General features: G+C 32.8%; 1 pseudogene; it reads right to left on the reverse strand.

Annotated features, from left to right (window-relative positions):
• Positions 1 to 186: 186 nt before the first annotated feature.
• On the reverse strand, positions 187 to 2095 carry LOC111449885 (annotated as a pseudogene).
• Between the last annotated feature and the right edge of the window lie 5245 nt (positions 2096 to 7340).

The raw sequence follows: 7340 nt of genomic DNA on the forward strand, positions 1-7340 counted from the left end.
TTTTTTTTTTTTTTTTTTTTTTTTTTTTTTTTTTTTTTTTTTTTGTGAAACTCCTTCCTACAAATCTATAGAATCAAAATTGGTGGAAACTCGTTAACTTTGAAAACTCAAATGGCTCGTAAAAAAATCAAAATACCCACGATTTTTATTCTAACAGGAATGAATTGGACTATTTCCCCTCCGTTCATCTCAACCTAAATTACCTCTTATATGCACAACCTCTTATTATTCACATCAGCTATTTTGTTGGTAACAAAGAGTTCAAGCATTATAATATATATTACATATAAAAATACCATAAAACGTTATAATGAGAGGACCCCACTTCAAACTTAATTCTCAGGGATGGTATAACATGGGTACAAGTTTGAGAGGCAACTTTTTGCGGAGGGTGAGACTCAAACCCGAATTCTCTTCCATATCCAAGTCTTCCTCCTTCATCCCATTTGGTAGCTTCCAATCAAAATGGTACAAAAGATTCGCTAAAACCAACTCCACAGTTTTCACCCCCATATTTAACCCTGGGCACATCCTCCGACCAGATCCAAACGGCAAGAACTCAAAATGTTGTCCTTTATAATCAATCGAGCTCTCTGCAAATCTCTCTGGAATGAACTCTTCTGGGTCTGTCCACCATGTGGGGTCTCGTCCAATTGCCCAAACGTTCACTTGAACTATTGTTTTTGGGTAAAAATCGTAGCCTTCAATTTTGAAATTTGAAATGATTTCTCTTGGAAGAAGAATGGGTCCTGGTGGATGTAGTCTAAGTGTCTCTTTCACTACCATTTTTAGATATGGAAGCTTTTCTAAGTCTCTCTCGGGTACCTTTTCTTTGTTTCCCACGTGATTTCTAATTTCTTCTTGAGCTTTCTTCATCAATTTTGGGTTCTTTGTGAGTTCTGCCATTGCCCAAACTATTGTAACTGAATTAGTATCAATTCCTGCTAAAAATATATCCCGTTGATGCACATCATACCATAGAAAAAGTTATAAGGCTGAGATATAATGGAGAAGGTATGAAGGATAGAGGCAAAGCAAAAAATTCTCAATATCTCGTAACTATATGGAAAGTTTAGCTTTAAAACCATTAAAGATAAGGATAGAAGAAAGTTTAGCTTTAAAACCATTAAAGATAAGGATAGAAGAAAGTTTAGCTTTAAAACCATTAAAGATTAAGGATAGAAGTTGCTTACCAAAAGAATAGCTTTGATGTTTTCATGGGTAATGACAATAGTACAAGATTCAACTTGCTTTTTACTGATAGTCAAAAGCACATCAATAATATCGTCTTGTTCTGGTTTAGGCCTCTCAGGATGAAGGTGTTCATCAATAACCTCTTGAAACAGAGCGTTGATCTCATTAAAAACTCTCTCAAATTTAGCTTCTCGTCCACTGAACCAATCAATAGTCTTCCCAATAAAAGGAACGGGAAAAAGCTCAGTAGCACTATAGCTTCCCAACAATGTCATTGCTTCATTCACAAGCTCATGAAATAAATCTCCTTCAAACCTCTTCCCCCAAAAGCAATTCTAAAAATAATACCAGTAGTGAAAGCAAATGAGTTTTTAGTAAGATCAACAACAGCTTCACAAGAAGCAAATTTCGAAATAGATTGAATAAGTAAACCAACTTTTTGGTCTCTGATGGGTTCGTAAGATATCACCCTCTTCATACTGAACAACTCTTGCATACAAATTTTGCGTATCTCTCTCCAATAATCACTGTAAGGCGAAAACCCAATATCAAGGAAATTATAAGTAAATTTTTTTGTAGTTTGGGTTTGTGGTCTACTGCAACATTGAAGATCGTGGGTTTTCAAGAGGGCACGAGCAGTCTCGGCAGATGATATGACGATGGTTTCTATACGACCTAGGCTGAGGCTCATAATGGGACCGTAAAGCTGAGAGAGGCGCCATAGGGATTCGTGTGGGAGCTTTCCAAGTTGATGCATGTTTCCAATGATGGGAAGCTTTGGTGGGCTTGGAGGAAAATTACCATGTCTTCTGTTTGCAGCTGCTTTCCATTTTAGGAGGATGAAAAGTGAAGAGAGGAAGAGGACGAGGGGAAGCCATAGAGGTAATTGAAGGAAAGACATCCGAAATTAGAAAGAGTTCAAGAACTAGAGAAAAAAATATTATGAATAAAAAAAACGGTCATTCTTTTGAATTAAATAGTGTTTCAATTCTCATTCTCCTATATTATTTAAACGAAAATAATGAAATATTTTTAAATTTTTAGTGGTTGCAGTTTAAAAAATTATTTAAAAAGAAAATGTCCATAGAAGTACAAAGTTTATTCATAAAACGTTTTTATGGTGCTAAAAAGAATGATACTAAAATTTGGCGGTCCACTCCATGAAAGCAACAATATCTCATCTTCTCACATAAGAAGATAAAAATTGAAACACTACTTAACTACAAAATTTAGTTTTTGTATTTTAAAGTCTTTATTCGTGAGGACAAATTTATTTAACCTTCGAGTAGATATTTGTATCTTTGCTAGTGAAATCAAGTTTAGAAACTATAATTTTCATAAATGTAGTTAATTGGGTCTAGTCCTATCCAACCCCACTCTAGAGGCTCATTGCTCAATGGTCTTGCAATAGAATAGACCTAAATCACAAAAATCAACTTCAAGGATTTTTGTCTCAATGCAATGGATGTGGAAAGTTGTCCATCCCTTCCTGTTCTTTCATTTTCGGTTACATGTTCTTTCATTTTCATGCAATTGTTGATCTTTCGATGCCTCAAAATTTAGGATGTGTTAGATAAAATATCCCACACTAGAGTGAAAGGATAAGAAGAGAAACCAATATGAATTAGTGCCCCATGAAAACCACAAACCAAAGCTTTAAAAAAACACACTACAATTTTCTTGACATTGCGTTTTCACCTTATAGTGATTACTGGCGCGAGATACGTAAAATTTGTATCCTTGAGATTTTCAATATGAAGAGAGTAATATCTTACGAATCCATTAAATAGCAAGACGTTAGTTTGCTTATTGAATAAATTTCTTAGTCAGCTTCTTGTAGAGTTGTTGATCTCACTACTGGTGTTATTTTTAGAATTGCTTTTGGGAAGCCGTTTAAAGGAGATAGATTCCATAAGCTTGTGAGTGAAGCTGAGGCGCTATTGGAAAGCTATAGTGCTTGTGAGTTTTTTCCGATAACTTGTGTGGAGGAAGGTAATTAATTGGTTTAGTGGAGGCAAAGATAGACTTCCCATTCCATTTTAAATTTATTTATTTTATAAATTAGTAGTAAAAAAAAAATAAAAATCTATTAAATTCTTTCCTTTTGTTTAGTCTATATCCTTATTGTCTAGAAGTTTTAAATTCAGCCCTTCACATGTTTAAATTGAACGTGAATATGTGTGGATGAAAATAAATGATTGATGACCCATCCACTTATCTCTAAGTTTATTGGTTTTCAATATATCTAAGAATGACACTTGAATTTGACACTCATTTATGATTTTGTATTTGTTTTAAACTTTTGAAGACTTTAAGATTTAAAAAATAGTACAAAACCAAAAACATAAACCCACATCGCCGAGAGCAAGCTTTCGTTTGAGTTTTAAGATACATCAAAAGTACTCCTGGTCAAGAACTTCTATTACCCTATGAAAACAACTTAAGATTAAAAGCATATTGCAATTCTGATTGGGGTGGTTATGGAACTACCAGGCGGTCTGTTTATGAGTTTTGCATGTTACTTGAAAATTCAATTATTTATTAGAAGTTTAAAAAGTAAACAAATGTGTCCAAATCATCAGCAAAAACTGAGTATCGAGCTATGACAAATACTTGTTTAAAATTAACTTGGCTGAGATACATTCTTCAAGACTTGAAAGTTCCGCTGTCCAAACCAACATTGTTGTTTTGTGATAATCAAACATCATTGCATATAGCAGCCAATCTAGTTTTTCACAAACGTATGAAGCACATTAAAATAGATTGTCATGTAGTTTGGAAAAAGTTAAAAGTTGGAATCATCAAACGATGTTATGTTTCGACTAAAACGCAATTGATAGATGTTTTCACTAAAGTTTTAGAAAGCAATAAATTGATTTTATGAAAGATAAGTTGAGTGTGATTGATATACACAACTTGGGAGAGTATTATGAAATTTGATTTAAGATATTAGTTTTGGAATATATTTTATATAGATGTAATCCGTTAGGATTTTTCCTTATTTTTTTTTAGTAATTTGGTTATAATATATTTTATCTTATTTTTCGAGGTTGGTTAGTAGAATATTTTTTCTGTGAGTAAGAGTTATTTGATAGCTTGTATCTTAGTTGTAAACATTAATGAAAATCGGACTTTTAATCCCATTTATGTTTCTCATTCGTAACATTTTCACATCGTCTATTTTGTTAGTCTAGACAAAAGCCATAAGACTTTAAACTTAATACTCGTGGATGGTATGAAATTGGTACAAGCTCGAGAGGCAACTTTTTGTGGATGGTAAGACTCAAACCCGACTTCTCTTCCATGTCCAAGTCCTCCACTTTCATCCCATTGGGCAACATCCAATCAAAATGGTACAAAAGATTTGCTAAAGCTAACTCCACATTTTTCACCCCATATTCAACCCCGGGCATATCCTCCGACCAACCCAAATAGCAAGAACTCAAAATGTTGTCATTTGTAATCAATCGTGCTCTCTGCAAATCTCTCTAGAAGAAACTCTTATGGATCTTTCCAACATATGAGGTCTCGCCCAATTGCCCAAATATTTACTTGAACAATCGTCTTTGGGTAAAAATCGTAGCCTTCAATTTTGAATGGAAAATGGTTTCTCTTGGAACAAGAAGAGGTTCCGGTGGATGTAGTCTCAATGTCTCTTTCACTATCATTTTTCATATATGTAAGCTCTTCTAAGTCACTCTCTGCTGCCTTTCCTTTGTTTCCCACGTGATTTCTGATTTCTTCATCAATATTGGGTTCTTCGCAAGTTCAACTAGTCTCTATTGCTGCTAAAAATATCTTCTTTTGATGCACATCATACAATAAAAAATGTTAGATGGTTGTGAGATAATGGATATAACATGAAGGATAGAGACAAAGCAAAAAAGGCTCAATATTGCTCAAAAACTTGTTAACCACCGGATTGAAAGTTTAGAAACTAAACTAAAAATTTAATGTAAAAACCATTAAATAATAGGGATCAAAGTTGCTTAACTGTTTTCATGGGTAATGACAATTGTGCAAGATTTAACTTACTTTTTACTAATAGGCAAAAGCACATCAATGATATCATCTTGTTTTGGCTTAGGCCTCGTAGGATGAAGATGCTCATCAATCAATTCTTGAAACAGAACATTCATCTCATTAAAAACCCTCTCAAATCTAACTTCTCGGCCACTAAACCAATCAATTATCTTTCCCACAAAAGGAATTGAAAAAAACTCAGAAGCACTATAGCTTCCCCATCCCTTCAAATGCCAAAAGCAATTCTAAAAATAACACCAGTAGTTAGAGTAGTGGACTTCTTAGTAAGATCAACAACAACTCCACAAGAAGCTGATTGAGAAATCGATTCAATAAGCAAACTAACTTCTTGCTCTCTAATGGATTCGTAAGTTACCACTCTCTTCATATTGAAAATCTCAAGAATACAACTTACGTATCTCTCGCTAGAAATCACTATAAGGTAAAAACACAATGTCAAGAAAATTGTAAGTTGAGTTTTTTGAAAGCTTCGTTTTGTGGTCGACTCCAACTTTGAAGATCATGAGTTTTCAAGAGGGGTTGAGCAGTAGGACCATAAAGCTGAGAGAGGAGCCATACGGATCTACGTGGGAGCCTGCCAAGTTGGTGCTAGTTTCCTATGATTGGAAGCTTTGGTGGGCTTGGGGGAAAATGAAGGAAAGACATTGGACTTTAGAAAGAGCTCAATAATAAGTGGAAAATGTTTATGAATAAAAAATGATCGTTCTAGATTAAATAGACGTAAAACAAGATATTAACGGTTTCATATTACAATGAAATGCTTTCAAATTTTTAGGGGTAGTCTTTAATAGCAGTAGATTAAAAAATTATTTAAAAAGAAAATATGATGGTCTATAAAGTCCACAATTTTTTGATATTATTCCTACTCTAACCTAAAGAATGATTCCAAAACACGACGGTCCACTCCATAAAAGCAATTAGCTATCATCTCTCATCCTATGGAAAATAAAAATCGAAACACCACTTGTATCAAAATTTATTTTTTCTTTTATAATTTCTGTATTTTAAAGTTTTTATTCACGATGACATATTTGTTTAGTCTTCTAGTTAATTAGGTCTAGTCCTATCCAAACCAGATTTTGATTGCTAAATAGTTCAATGGAGAAGCCTTCCTGAAAGAATGATACAAGCTGCAATAGAACAGACTAATATACGATCTCAAGTATTTTTATCTTTTTAAAATATAAACAAACGTTAATTTATTATTTTTTTTTTAAGAAAATGGGGTAAACTCAATTACAATTTAATAAATTTTAGAGTGTTAATTTCTCAAAGGACAATACTACCCTCTTAGTCACTAAATATTACTTTTTCAGGTATTGTTTTTTTATATGGGCTACTTTTATTGAACCATTTTCTTTTTTATAAAATATAATTACTGGTAAAATATTTTTGTTTGTTATTATCTTTATTCCAAATACTTAAATTTAACGTCAATCTGTATGGATGAAAATAAATTATCGATGACTTATCAACATAAGCTAGCTAAGCTAGTACACAATAACGTTCTTTGTGTTAGTATAGTGTAAAATTATATGCAATACTACAATTATTTAGGTCGGTTTTAATAACTTAATGTAAGAATGTCAGAATATCGTGCACAAAATTTATTTCTAGAAATTTTTCGGAATATTTTCTCTTTTTAAAATTTCATCAATTTAGTAAATATTATAATAATATAAGTTTATAATCAACAAATATTTGTTTAATAGTTACGTAATAATAGAGAGAGGTTAAGAAGGGCACGGATGGATGTAGTCTTAGTGTCTCTTTCACTCTCATTTTAAAATATGGAAGCTCTTCTATGTCTCTCTCTTACCTTTCCTTTGTTTCCCACTTGATTTCTGATTTCTTCTTGAGCTTTTTTCATTGATTTTGAATTTTTCGCTAGCTCTGCCATTGCCCAAACTGTAATAATTGAACTCGTGAATAATCCTGCAAAAATTATATTATGTTGATGCACATCATACAATAGGAAAATGTTAGATGGTTACCAGTTAATGAAGGATGCATGAGCAAAGAGATAAAAGCCAAAAATGCCCAAATAACTCCTTTAAAAATTAAACTAAAATTTAATCCTAAAAATCATGCATAGAAGTTGC

The sequence above is a fragment of the Cucurbita moschata genome, unplaced genomic scaffold (assembly GCF_002738365.1).
Source record: "Cucurbita moschata cultivar Rifu unplaced genomic scaffold, Cmos_1.0 Cmo_Scf00011, whole genome shotgun sequence".
Classification (NCBI taxonomy): Eukaryota; Viridiplantae; Streptophyta; class Magnoliopsida; order Cucurbitales; family Cucurbitaceae; genus Cucurbita; species Cucurbita moschata.